At 35.6% G+C, this 13681-nt stretch overlaps 1 protein-coding gene across 4 annotated transcripts in view; it reads left to right on the top strand.

The window, feature by feature from the left end:
* Positions 1–13681, top strand: part of dcc (DCC netrin 1 receptor) — a 305906-nt gene that overhangs the window by 194510 nt on the left and 97715 nt on the right. The window lies entirely within an intron of this gene.

The following is a 13681-nucleotide window of genomic DNA, read 5'->3' as shown; positions in this document are numbered from 1 at the left end:
TCAAGTAAATCAGAGCAGAAGGAATCTGAAGATTTGAGGTAGAATAACTTGACTCAGAAGGTTATTTTTGTCAGTTGACTTTGTGAGAATAACTTGTTTTTTTTTAGTCAAAAAGCAAGATAGAGAAACCACAACATTGTTCCTACCATGATGAGAAATAACAGATAAAATTTCAGATTTTTAACTTTAATAGCTCCTCAGATATTGTTCAAACAGACTCAAATTTTACTGTGAGAAAAAATGCTGAATTTCAGGCAAATCAAAGCAGAAATTGTTCTAAGAATGTGATGATTTGAGACGGAACGACCCATCAGTATAAATGTGATGATCGGGGAAAAGCAAATAGTTGAAAGTGAATCCTCTTAGCAGCAGTTGTGCTCATTTAGTTGATAGTTTAATGACTGCACAGCAGGAATTATTTCATTTTAATGGTGAAATCTCTAAAAACTGCAGCATTTGGATCTCTGTTTAACTGTGACAGTCATGCACTGTGTACGTGAGAGTGCACGTGAGAGTGCACATGTGTCCTCAGTTTCTCTGCAGCTTGTTGCTGAAATAGAAAATGTGAATCTGTTTTTTTTTTCCACTCGTCAAGTTTCTGCTGTCAGACCGACTTTCCAGACAAACGTGACATTTCCTGAGCTCCTGCAGTGGATCGTTCCAGTCGGTGAGCTGCTCCACGCTCGGCTGAACACAGAGTCAGACTGGAGGTTCTACCAGGTTCCACTGGGTTCTAGGAGCAGAGGGATAATACACCAGCAGACAGGGAACATTCCCACAGCATTATATAACTTTACGTACGAGTTCTAATAATCATTTAAAGAAAATGTTTTAATGAAGTTATCAAAAAAGAGCATTTTTTTCCAACTCAGATTATGTTCTATGATAACAAAAGGAGGAACGTTCTAAAACCAACATTCAAATAATGTTTTCCAGATGTTTTTGAGGCCTCAGATGATTTTATGAAATGTTTCTGTACTGTGACATATTAACAAAAGTGGAACATTTGGCCTCTAGTGTTCTAAGGATGTTTGGCAGATGTTTATGAGGGAACATGCGATAGAACGTTCTTCTATAAAACATTCGCGTAATGTTCCATGACAAGAAGTAAGGAAGGTTCTCAACCCAACATCCAAAAGATGTTTTCCAGATGTTCACTGTGATATATTTAAAAAGGTGGAACCTTACTTCCTCCTCCACATTTTAGATTGATAACAGAAGAAGAATGTTCTCAAACCATCGTTCAGTTTTGAAAACGTTGGAGCAAAACAGTCCAACGATGTTATGACCAAACATTTTTAGAACATCTATAGTTATGCTACTATTAAGAAGAACATTCTGGGAACTAAAAGAAAATGTTCCGCTGAAAACATTAGTAGAACTTTGCAGAAACTGCTGCTCCAACAGTATCTTTAAGGAGAGATTAAACCTCCCAGTGCGACTCTGCAGGAATCAGATGAGTTTGTCTGGAGAACCTGAAGACTGAATGTTAATTAAAAGAACCGGCGGTGAAGAGTCCAGCTGAGCTCAGTGTGAAACGTTCATTATGAAAACGTCCACTTAATGTGTTCTACAGAGGGCTGTTCTAGACGGAACCCATCCAGAACCTCTTAATATCCTGTCACAAGTAGATTTTTACAGCTTGAATCTTCATTTCTAGTACATGTATTTACATGTTTTCCATATATAGTCAATGGGATCCAACAATCTAGTAGTTTGTCTGGTTTTAACCTGGAAATAATGAGAACGTTTGAACATTTAAGTGTTCTAAAGTGTTCTTCACCTGTTATAAATACGACTCTACCTCAAGTTTCCAGCAGAACTTTGCCAATAAAAATCAGCATTGTGATAGTAGGAAACATGAACTGAATAAAAACGGCAGAAGTCTGATTGTTATTCTGAACAAAGCAGCAAAATCACAGCTGGAATGGAGGTTTTTAAGGATGCAGAAACACCTTGTGGAAACTCCTTCAGTCGCATCCAAACTTCACCATCAGGCTTTATAAGATTATAAAACGCTTTGTCGCAATATTAAAATTACTAAATAAAGAAAATAAGACTCCAGTCAGCAAAAATTCAATCAGAAGAGGCATCTCTAAACCACTTTCCAGGTTGCAAAACCAGATAAAAGACTTGAATGGACTAAAGCAACCCAGTCTCCACAAGAGATAGATGGATTGATAGATACTTTAATCATTGTTACTGGGGAAATTCAAGACATCCAGTAGCTCACACGTTACATTTAAGACACAATAAGGAAAGTAATGTGCAAAAGAGTGCACAATTAATTAAATGGTGCTGGTTGAAGAAATACGGTGCAAAAATTGCCAGTCTTTACAGTAAAACAAGTAGTAAGAAGTCTACGTTAGTATAAACATAGAAATAAGTATACAGGAGGGGTGAATGGATCCTGGTAGACACAGCTGAGTCGACCAACATGACATTTCTATACAACTGAACTTCAGAACATGGTGTTGTTTTTAAATAAACATCATTTCTGACATGTATGTGGTGGAAAAAAGTGGACAGATTGAAAAATGTCCAATTAAGGAGGCTTAATCAGTCTCAGAATTTTGGTTTTCTGATGTCATTCATTACTGGTTTTCTCTCTTTGTCTTCTTCAGTTTAGGAAAATATATCCCTTTGTTCAACACTTTTACATATTAGAAGACTGGGTAACGTTCAACGCCAACATTACTTGGTTAAAGTTTGGGGAAATGTCAAGGTTTGGGTTAAATACATCTATTTTAGTACATTTTGTGGGTTTTTGGGGAAAAGATTAGTGAAGACGGCCACCAAGATACCTATGACTCGCTCCAACCTCCTTACTGTGGTGACCAGTCCATCTGATATATGATTGGTTGGCTGGTTTAACTGAAAATGCAGTTTAGTTGCATAAAAACATAATTTTGTGGCAATTCGGGTGGCTAAGGCAAAGCAGCACCTCACTGTAGATGGAAAAACGTAACATTTACTGGTAGAAGCCAACATTAGTGGCAGTAAGAGTAAAGTGCATGCAGTAAAACCAATGCTCTCTCCAGGAACTGCCTAAAAAATGGAAATTTACCAATAGGACTTTTGTATTGAACTCCTATCATTAGCCGTTAGCTGCTAAAGGCGATGCTAGCAGGCTGTTTTTAAGTTAGCGAATGTCCACATAGTATTTTTTTGCTGCATATTTTAGCTACAATCAGTTTCAGAAGGTTTTTTTGCGATCAGATCAGGGGATAGAATGGACTATTCCTGTAGTTTACATGTTGTAACCTGGTTTCTCTCTGACTCCACGATCTGGACTCTGTGGGGGTCATTTCATTTCATCGTGTTGCAGAACATATCCCTTTATGGCTCCCCAGAGAGAAGCAAGATTCAAAATAAGAGCTCTTCTTTTTTCCCCAGACAGAACTGAGCTAAATATAGCATCAATAGCAGATTCTGACCAATTTTTCTACGTCTTACATTTAGCTCCAGAGGAATAATTTATCTTAAAGGGCTTTTTTTTCGCCTTCTCCTGCTGCACTGATCTTTATTTGTGTGAAATAATCATCTCTTTAGATAACAGTTGGATACAAAAGAGAACTTAAATTGACCGTTAAATGAGCCCACACAATGTTAGAAACTTCAAGTCGCTTTATGATCTAAACAGAAACTTCGATTTCATGTCAATTTGTCACGAATCTCACTTAAATGCAGGAATCTGTTCTTCACATATCAGCTGCTGTACATACAGTCTGTTTAGCAGTTGTTGGGTGTTGGATGAATTCAGAGTTTAACCGCTGACTCTGATGTCTACTTTTGCCGATTCTATAAATGTAAACTGAATATGGAATATCGATTTGTTTACTGCTGTTCTGAAGCTTCCAGTTGGTCTCCCATCCAAACCAGAATATTTTTCCTCGACCTAATCGAATAAATTTGATGGAAAAACATAACCAAAGCTTCTAAACCACGTCATTTTGCTGTCTTAATTCAAACCAGTCTTTCCCACCAGGTCTAGATATATTTGAGAATACACTTTAATTGTGTAGATGCGCAATTTTGTGGGAATTACAAACCTTCGTTGTCAGACTAGCTACAGTTTAAAGTCAAAAAACGAGGTTCAGTTCAGTTTATTGTCATTCAAACACAGCAAAAATGTAGAGGAATGAAAACGGTAACCCAGATCTAGTCGGTATAGACAGATAAATAAATGACCTAAAAGCCTATACATATGGTGCTAGAAGCTAACGTTAGCAGTTTTATGCTGCTCTTTGTTGGATTTAGGTAATTCCAGTAATCTTGACACTAATGAAGATAACGTTATGGTTGCCAAACACAAAATTTTTCATCTTAAAAGACCTGTCATGTTTGATTGAAAGCAAAAAACACAAAAAACTCTGAACTATGCAAGCTACACATATGAACTGTTTTCTATATTGAGGTCTTTTGCCACTTTAGCTATGTAGCATTTAGCTCGATAGCATATATGTAGCCATCAAGTGCATATATGAGACACTTTTTTGAACCGTTATCGTCCATTTTACTCCAAATTGTAGCATAAATTACAAAATAAACATCACATCGTATTCAGAAAGTCTTAAAACTAGCATCTGAGACCATAAACGAATTCAGAAAATGTGTATTGTGGTAACAAATCAAGTAAGAAGTCAATCATTTTCACTCAGATTTCTACACAATCGGACGTCTTTTTGTAACTAGAGGTGTCACCTCCTGCTGGCTGTTGGGAAGAAAGCAGTTTTGAGACACAGGTTTGTTTATACTAATCTATCAGGTAATTTTCTGTGTATCTGATCGTCACGGCTAAATAAAAACTGAGGAAATACTGCTGTTATGCTCAAAACTTGCTTTTTTTAAGTTTAATTTTTAGTGCGCATCTGTTTGAAATGAAGTTTTATTCACATTACTTTGGAGTTTTTAGTAAAAAAAAGTCTGACTTTCGATCTATGCGATCAACTGGTATTTTATTCTTATTTGTCCATTTTTTGCTCCATAAATTTGTTAAGGATCAAACTAGCTAACTGCTTTTCTACCATTTTTCTCTGTCTGGATCGAGTCATTTGACTTTTTAGCGACTTTTTCCTCTCAAAACAGGTCAATAAGAAGATGATTTATCAGAACAGATGATTATCTGAAGGTTTTAAGATTCTAATCGTCTAACATGTGCTATAACTTTTGCACATTCTTGTATATTTTATAGTTAACGTAGATCTTAATTTCCTTCTTTCTTCTCGTCCAGTTCAACATTTGAGGGACTCTCTTCTCAGAACAGTTTTGGTTTCGGACTCGAAGCTGAAATAACTTTTAAACTCTAAACATGAACTCAGTGGTTCGTCCTTCAGCCATGAAAGATCTACTTTACATCGAGACACAAAATAGACCTGTTTTTTCTACACTTTTTTTCTTAACTGAGTAGATTCAGTTAATTAAAACTGTTCCATTTTCTGTCCAAAGTTAATTCCTGTCAGGACAGAATATCCTCTGGGGTTTTATTTTAATTTTAATACAGTAGTTTAATAGAATATTGTTTTTGACGTTGTGATAAAAACACAAAGCAGCAGAGAGGAGATATTTAAAGAAAGTTCTGACAGATGTGACCTTTACTGAGGCAAGAAAAATAATACAGACTTTCACAATAAAACACCCTACTTCCTTTTTAGTACAGCTTATAATCAGATCACATTCTGTCCTTTTGAAACTCATCAGTGAAATCTGGAATGCAAATATTCTGTAAAATATTCCACGTAGACAAAGAACCGACGGCTCAGACACTCCTCGGTGTGTATTTTTCACGTAATTCGCTCCAAACCTGAACAACCGTTTGGTTTTTCCCCAACAAACACACAATGAATACTGTGTGTGCTGTTGCATGTTGTTGTGTTGCAGAGCAAATAGAGACATTCTGCCCTCCATGTGATTGCTTCTTTTACCCCGAGGGCATTAAAACGCACGCACGCACGCACGCACACACGCACACACGCACACACACACACACACTCACACACTCACTCACACACTCACACAAAAGACCAGGTGGGTAAACACTCTCTGAATTCAATCTGTGATTGTTTGTTCATGTCCTCTGGGTGAAAGCTGCAATCACATTGACTCTGTGTGTGTGTGTGTGTGTGTGTGTGTGTGTGTGTGTGTGTGTGTGTGTGTGTGTGTGTGTGTGTGTGTGTGTGTGTGTGTGTGTGTGTGTGTGTGTGTGTGTGTGTGTGTGTGTGTGTAGGTCACAGTGTAGATGAGGTGTTCTGTATGCAGCGCTCACACTGCAGGAAAAAAAGGAGAAACCTGCTGAATTAATTCCACTTTCAGTTAAAAGTTTTTGTTTCTCCTCGAAGCTTTTTCTCACCCATCGATCGCACAAACTGGCTCGGCAGTCTCGAGTCGGAGTACAGCTGGAAAATACAATAACACCGACTGTACTTGTAAATTAAATGCGCTCGCGTCGCTGCGTTTCAGGCATCGGCAGCACGGGAGCTTCTAAATGCCTCCTTTGGAATTCAGAACAGGAGCAGAAAGTCTCCAGTTAATTTGTGGTGTTGTTCCAGGGCAGGAATCCTTTAATGTTTCAGATTAGATAAAATCACAACAACAAACTAAACAGTTGCATTCTGCAGCATCTTTGAGGTTAACCAATAAGTAGTCTGACTCAATTACAGCCCTAAACAACTAAACTACATTCTCAAATGTGTTTTAAAGTGGGAACAGGCTTTTATTTTGAAAAATAAAGTGTAATTTGAACTATGAAGTGATTGGAAAGATGACCATTCTACACTGCAGTGTGGAGATACGCTCGGCTACGTAATATGGAATGTAAGAAATGGCAGTTTCCTGTCCTTGTTTACATTCATTTTTCACATGCTTCTGCTAGTTACATATTTACAAAACTAAGGGAAACAACAATCATCTGAGTATTAACCCAAAATGGCAAGTTTTGACGAAAAGTTTGGGGCATCATCCCTGCATCGCGGGCTGAGCACCACCCAGCATGATTGCAATTGGTTTAAAAAGCTACAAACAGGCCAGAATGTTTTTCCTTCCATAGCAGAATGATAATGAGGTGCTGTCAGGCCATTCTACACTGCAATGTGGCGTTCCATTTGTCTACATATCAGCTGATGAGACAAATGGGAAAAAATGGCAGTTTCCGGTCCTTGTTTACTTTCATTTTTTTTACACGTTTCTGATATTTATATCTTTACAAAACCCATTTCTGTAAAAGGAACAACAACTATCTGAGCATTTACCCAAAATAGGAAGTTTTGAAGAAGATTTGGGGCACCATCGTTGCATCCTGGGCTGAGCACCAAGATGATTGGTTTAAAAAGTTTCAAACACGCAGAATGATAATGAAGTGCAGTCAGACCGTTCTATGTTGTGCTGTAGTGATATCTTTGGAGATGTGCTATCAGACGAGACAAATGTCTGTCTTTGCTTACTGAAATTTTTCACATGCTTCTGCTATCTACATATTTACAAAACTAAGGGAACCAACAATCATCTGAGCATTATCGAAAAATGGCAAGTCTTGAAGAAAAGTTTGGTGCACCATCCCTGCATCCTAGGCTGAGCATCATCTAAAAGGATTGCAATTGGTTTAAAGAACTACAACAATCCAGAGTGTTTTCTACCGTATCAGAATGATAATAAGGTGCTGTTAGACCATTCTACTCTGCACTGTTGAGATCAGTCGAAGTAAATGGGAAAAGAATCGCAATTTAGAACCATGCTTACTTTCAATTTTTACATGCTTCTGCTAGCTATATATTTCAAAAATCCGTTTAAATAATGCAAAAAAGGTACATTTTGAAAAAGATTTGGGGCATCAGCCCTGCATCCTGGGCTGAATGACGCCCAAGATGATTGTGACTGATTTACAAGTGTTTTTCCTTCCATAGCAGAATGATAATGAGGTGTAGTCAGACTATTCTCCACTGCACTATGGTGATATGTTGGACTGTGTGAAATCAGCAGAGAAAAACGGGGGGAAAAATGGCAATTGTCTGTCTTTGTTTACTTTCAGGTAGTTCAACTTTTTTTTACTGAAATAGACATACATTTTTATCGTTTATAATATCTTCGAAGACAGGAACAAATCATTGGCTGCTCACTGTCACCACTTACCTAAAAAATGTAGTATTTGAACAAAGTTTCTGCAAACTAATAAAGTAGTAGATTGTATGGATTTCGTTATTTTGCTTTCTAAAACAACAGAACATCAAAAAAAATGAAGTTTGTCACCAGAGTCATCTCTAAGGACTCACAGAGTTTCATTAAATGAACAGTTTAAGCTTGGTTTGTTGGTTTAAGAAAGGTTTTACTTTCAGTAATAGTTGATTTCTGTTGCCTGATTGCAATAGTTCCATTCATAGAGCTTCCTTTGCAGTAGCAGTATTAGCATTAGCAGTGTTTTCTGGTGGTAATATTGATAGTACTGCTGTATTAAATGTACTTGTTTGTCCTCATTGACTTTCTGTTATACATGTCTGTTTCCTGTGATCATTACTGTCATTATGCTGGATTATTATCAGCCTCATCTCCATCACCTTTCTGGAGATCCTTCTCTTCGCGTCCTCTGAGGGAAAATTAAAAGAGATGGAGGTTCTCGGGCCGTTTGAAGGCGGAGAACGAGGTGGTGGCTACGGCCGCTACAGGCCGTCGGTTTGCTTCTGAATACAAAGCAGCTGCAGGACGGGATTTCTATTTTCTATTCCGCTCAGACTGAAAGAAAAAAAAACACTGAGAAATGATTCAGGGTTCAGTACAGCCTCGGGCTACTTCACCTCCGAATCACACGGAAACCCTGACGGTGGATTAATTGTTCCACGGAGCTCGTCTAGTTCAGAAAGAGATGAAACTCAGTAACGTAATGAGCAGATGAACGCTGTGATTCAGCAGATCTGACATTTGAGAAAGATATCGTTTAATTTAGAGGCAAACGGACATAACAGTAGCATTAGCATCAGAAGGAATATTATTATTACTAGTATTAATGTTAAAAGCTTTCTGTCAGTGTTAAACAATCCAACCTAATGTACTTGTGTTGATTCAACATCATTTATTAGAGATAATTCAACTTATTTTCACAGGTTGGTTCCAATTAATTTAAGAATATTGATTTAATTAAGTTAATCCAAATGATAGCTTCTCGTTGTAAAGATGTTTTTTCTTTTAAAAAAAATTTACATTAGAAAAAGAAACTCAAATAACTATCTCCATGGAATAGCTTATTTTGCTTGTGTTGTCAACATTATTTATTGGCGTTCAGTCAACTTAATTTATTTCAGATTGAACCAACTAATTTTATAGTATTAAAAATTCCATTTGAAATGTTTTCACATCATAATATAGATTTTCTTCAGCCTTAAGCAATTTTGTTGGGGCCAACTGAAGGTACTTGTGTTGATTCAACATAATTTATTGGAGTTAATTCAACTTATTTCCACTGGTTGGATCCAACTAATTCAGCTGTATTGGTTTAACTAATCCAAATGATCACTTAATCCAACTTAATTTAATCTGGTTCAGTCAACTAGTTTTCCATTTTTAAAAATTACACTATGAATGCATTTGAGTATTGAAATATTTTCACGTTATAAAGTAGATTTCCTTCAGCATCAAGCAATCTTGTTGGTCCAACTTAAAGTACTTGTGCTAAGTCAACACAATTGATTTGGGTTAATTCAACCCAGGTTTGACAAAGCTTAATTTAATTAGACTGAGCCAACTAATTTAGAGTATTAAAAATATGCTATAAATTAAGGTGATTTATTGATGAAAAACAGCTTTTAATCACATAGAAATATTTATAAAGTGCATAATCTATTAAACTTAATTCATCTTATTTTTACAGGTTGGGTCCAACTTAATTTAAGTACTATGTATGTTTAGTTTTGTATTGTTGTGACCTGCAGCTACATATGCTTCAGAAAATATCACTAGTTCACTTCTGGATCAGTTTTGTTGTTAATGAGCTCAAAGATGGAACTTTTCCATTAGTTATTCCATATTTGAGCCACTTGTTCAACATTATAGATGGTTAAAGTTCAATGTTTTATTGACCCGTCCATCCACCCCAACCTCCTCCCTACATATTTCTGGCTTCAACTTCAACTCCCCCATAATCAGAGATTATTTGATCTACTCGTCCAATATTCCAGATTCTGAATCAATGACATGATGAGAAATAAGAGAGAAAATTTCAGGTTTTTATCTTTAATGCTTCCTCAGATATTGTTGTTCAAACAGACTCAGATTTTTTTTTTAAAAACTGCTGAAATTGGTGATTTTTAACCATTTTATCTGAGAAATGATTTGTCAGATGAAGCTAAAATTTGGCAGAACCTATTTTAAACGTGTAGTTTATGATGAAACAGCTTCCAGCCAATCAGAGAAGGTTTTGCAGAAGATCCCTGCTGGTTTTAATGGAACAAACCAGACATTAGCGCTACCATTAGCGCTACCATCATGTTGCTGCAGCAGGTTTCTCCCTGTAGACCCTCTCTGGCGTCGTCCTCCTTCACGGATGGCTTCTGTTGTCTCCGTGGGAGTTGTCGCGACACCGAATTCGACTCCTGCGTCGTTTCCATGGAGACCTCGCATCCATAACATCGTCCCGTCGACGCGGCCAATCAGCTAATGAGTCAGTGGAGGAATTTGGCTGACTCGCGCGTCTATTCAATTTGTCCTCCACCCCACCCCTCCCCGCCGCCGACCGCCATCCCATAATCAGTTCTGCTGTAATCAATTAGCAGGACGAGCAGCAGCAGAGGGAACAGGTGCAGCTAAATGTTAATGAATTCCTTGGCGGCCGTCGTCACAGAAACGCCAGCTGAATGTTCAAAGCGCTGGTTGGCCGGACGACTTCCAGAGAGTCGATGATGTGAAGAAACGACACGAGTCAGAGAGTTACCTGGATTAAATCCCAACACAGTTCATGTTTTTAAAAAAAGAAGTGGCTACAGCTTTCCACTGTTAGTTTATTAGGATTAATTAATTTAAAAGATCTCAATTAATCTTCTTCTCACTGCTACACCAGTTTTAACTGTTTAAACCTGAAAAAATTGATTATTTTGTGATGATTACAGATAGTATCGAGTAAAATCACAGAAACAAATGTATTAATTTACATATTGACACATAAAAAAATCTGTATATTCATAAATGGTAATTATGCTATTTTTCTTATTTTACTGTTTATTTACTGTATTTAAATCCGCAAAAATGTATTGTTCTTTTACAGATGTTTGCTGTTATTATTTCTGTTTTGTGAAATTACAGAAAGTAATATCTAGAAAAAAATGTATTAATTTACATTGACATTAAAAATCTGTATATTTATAAATAGTAATTCTACTTTTTTCTTATTTTATTGTTTAGTCATTCATTTATTGCATTCATTTATTTACTGTATTTAAATCAGTAAAATAATATTTTTATTAAGCAGATATTTGCAGTTATTTTAAAAAAATATTATTTTCACAGTTTTGTTAAATTACAGATAAAATCTAATAAAATTAGGGGAAAAAAGGTATTAATTTACATGATGACACATCAAATCTGTATATTTATTGAGAGTAATTTAGGCTTATTTTCTTATTTTACTGTTTATTTATTTTATTTAAATCAGTTAAAAATATTGTTTTTTAACAGATATTTGAAATAAAAATCATGATTACAGATGATCTCGTAAAATTGCAGAAAAGGGTATTAATTTACATGATATCATAAAAAAAATCTGTAGATTTATAAATAGCCATTTATGCTTTTTCAATGTTTGACTGCAAACTACACTAAATGCAGTTAAATATATTGTTATTTTACAGATATTTGCTGTTATTTGAAAGACAAAAGGACTGAAAACTTGCATAAACAGTAGTTAGCAGTGAAAATTTTTAAATCACCTCTAAACTGTTATTTATTTTACCGATTTTTTCAGTTTTGTTAATTTACAGATAATATCTATTAGAATCTGAGAAAAAAACAAATCAAACAAATTTAAAGGTTTACCATAAAAAATATGAATAAGTCTACATTAAAAAGCAATATTTGAGAAACAATGTATTGATTTTCCTCAGAATTGCTTTATATGCTTATGTTTATGTTTATGTTTAACTCAATAAAATGTTTTACATGTGACCATAAAATGACAATCAATTCAGCAAAAAAACGTTTTATTTTACAGATATGTGCTGATAATTGAGAGAAAAAATATGATTTTCACATTCTTGTTAAATTATAGATAATATCCAGTAAAATCACAAAGAAATAAAAGGGTATAAATTTACATGTTGACACATAAAAAATGTGTATATTCAGAAAAAATAATTTATTCTATTTTTTAAATTTATTTCACTTTTTATTTATGTACTGTTTTTCAATCAAGAAATAAATATTATCATTTTACAGATATTTGCTGTTGTTTTCAAGAAAAAATATTGAACATTTTTAAATAACTCATTTAACTCTTATTTTACAGACTTTGTTAAATTACAGAAAATATCTAATAAAATCACAGAAAAAAGTATAAATTTACGTGTTTTCTTATTAAGTTTCTTCTTCAAATCTTTCAAAACATAAATAAAAATGCGGTTTAACTGGTTAAAAACATCATTTTTGTGAAACAACGTTGCACATTTACATTATTTTCTCACCAAAATATGTTTATGTGCATCCTTGAGGCCTCATAAATGCACTAATTTTAATATCTAAAACTAGATTTTAACATGCTCTGGTGTTTTCAGTCCTCACATCGCACATTAAACTACATTAAAACTTTCTCTTTTGGTTGGATGGTCATTAAAAAAACTTTTTTTCTGGCCAGAGAACATCAGTCTGACTACAGCCCATTTATCAAACACAGACCTGCGATCTGACTGTAGTTTATATTTACAGTAAAAAATGTAGTAAAGCCCCCAAAAAACCCAGCAGGAGAAGTTGTGAGGAGGTTAACTGATGAGACGATGAAGACTTTCCTCACTTTTCTGATTCATTAATCTTCATTCATTAACGCCGAGCCACCTGACATGCAGCGTTAGAGCATCAGGACACACTGGAGACTCTGCAAACATCTGCTGTGTGTGTCAGAGGTGGGCTGTTAACATGCAAATAACGCAATTAAAATTCATGCAACACACAGCCAGGCGCGCGCACGTACGGGCACACACTCGTTCAGACGCACAAAGAGCTGCAGCAGGAACACAACAGAAGCCTCGCGAGCTTCTCAGCTGTAAAAAAACCAACACAGAAATACTCAGAAATGATGCAGAATTCACACTATGTCTTTGACTCTGACAACAGATGGTTCTGGTTTTCCTCTCAGGTGTCATTGCATAACTTTCTGAGTGCAGTTTCAAATTAATTTCAAAAATCATAAACTGTTTGTAATTCCAAACCACTAAAGAGCTCCTAAATGCTGCATATCGACTAGAAATAAGCCCAAAAGTACCACAAAGGGACGTAATTTAAACACAAATCTGCAGTAATGAGACAGAACACAGCTACAAAAACAATCAAGACAAATAAAGAGATGCAAAATGACCAAAATGAGATGGAAAATAACTGAATAGTTGCAAAGAAAACACAAAATGACTCAAAATGACCACCAAGATACACAGAGACAAAGAGACAAGAAACTGACGACAAAAAGACCAAAAAATGACAACAACTTCAGAGCAGCCCA

The sequence above is a fragment of the Amphiprion ocellaris genome, chromosome 17, assembly GCF_022539595.1.
Source record: "Amphiprion ocellaris isolate individual 3 ecotype Okinawa chromosome 17, ASM2253959v1, whole genome shotgun sequence".
NCBI lineage: Eukaryota > Metazoa > Chordata > Actinopteri > Pomacentridae > Amphiprion > Amphiprion ocellaris.
This window is presented reverse-complemented; position numbering and strand designations above follow the sequence as displayed.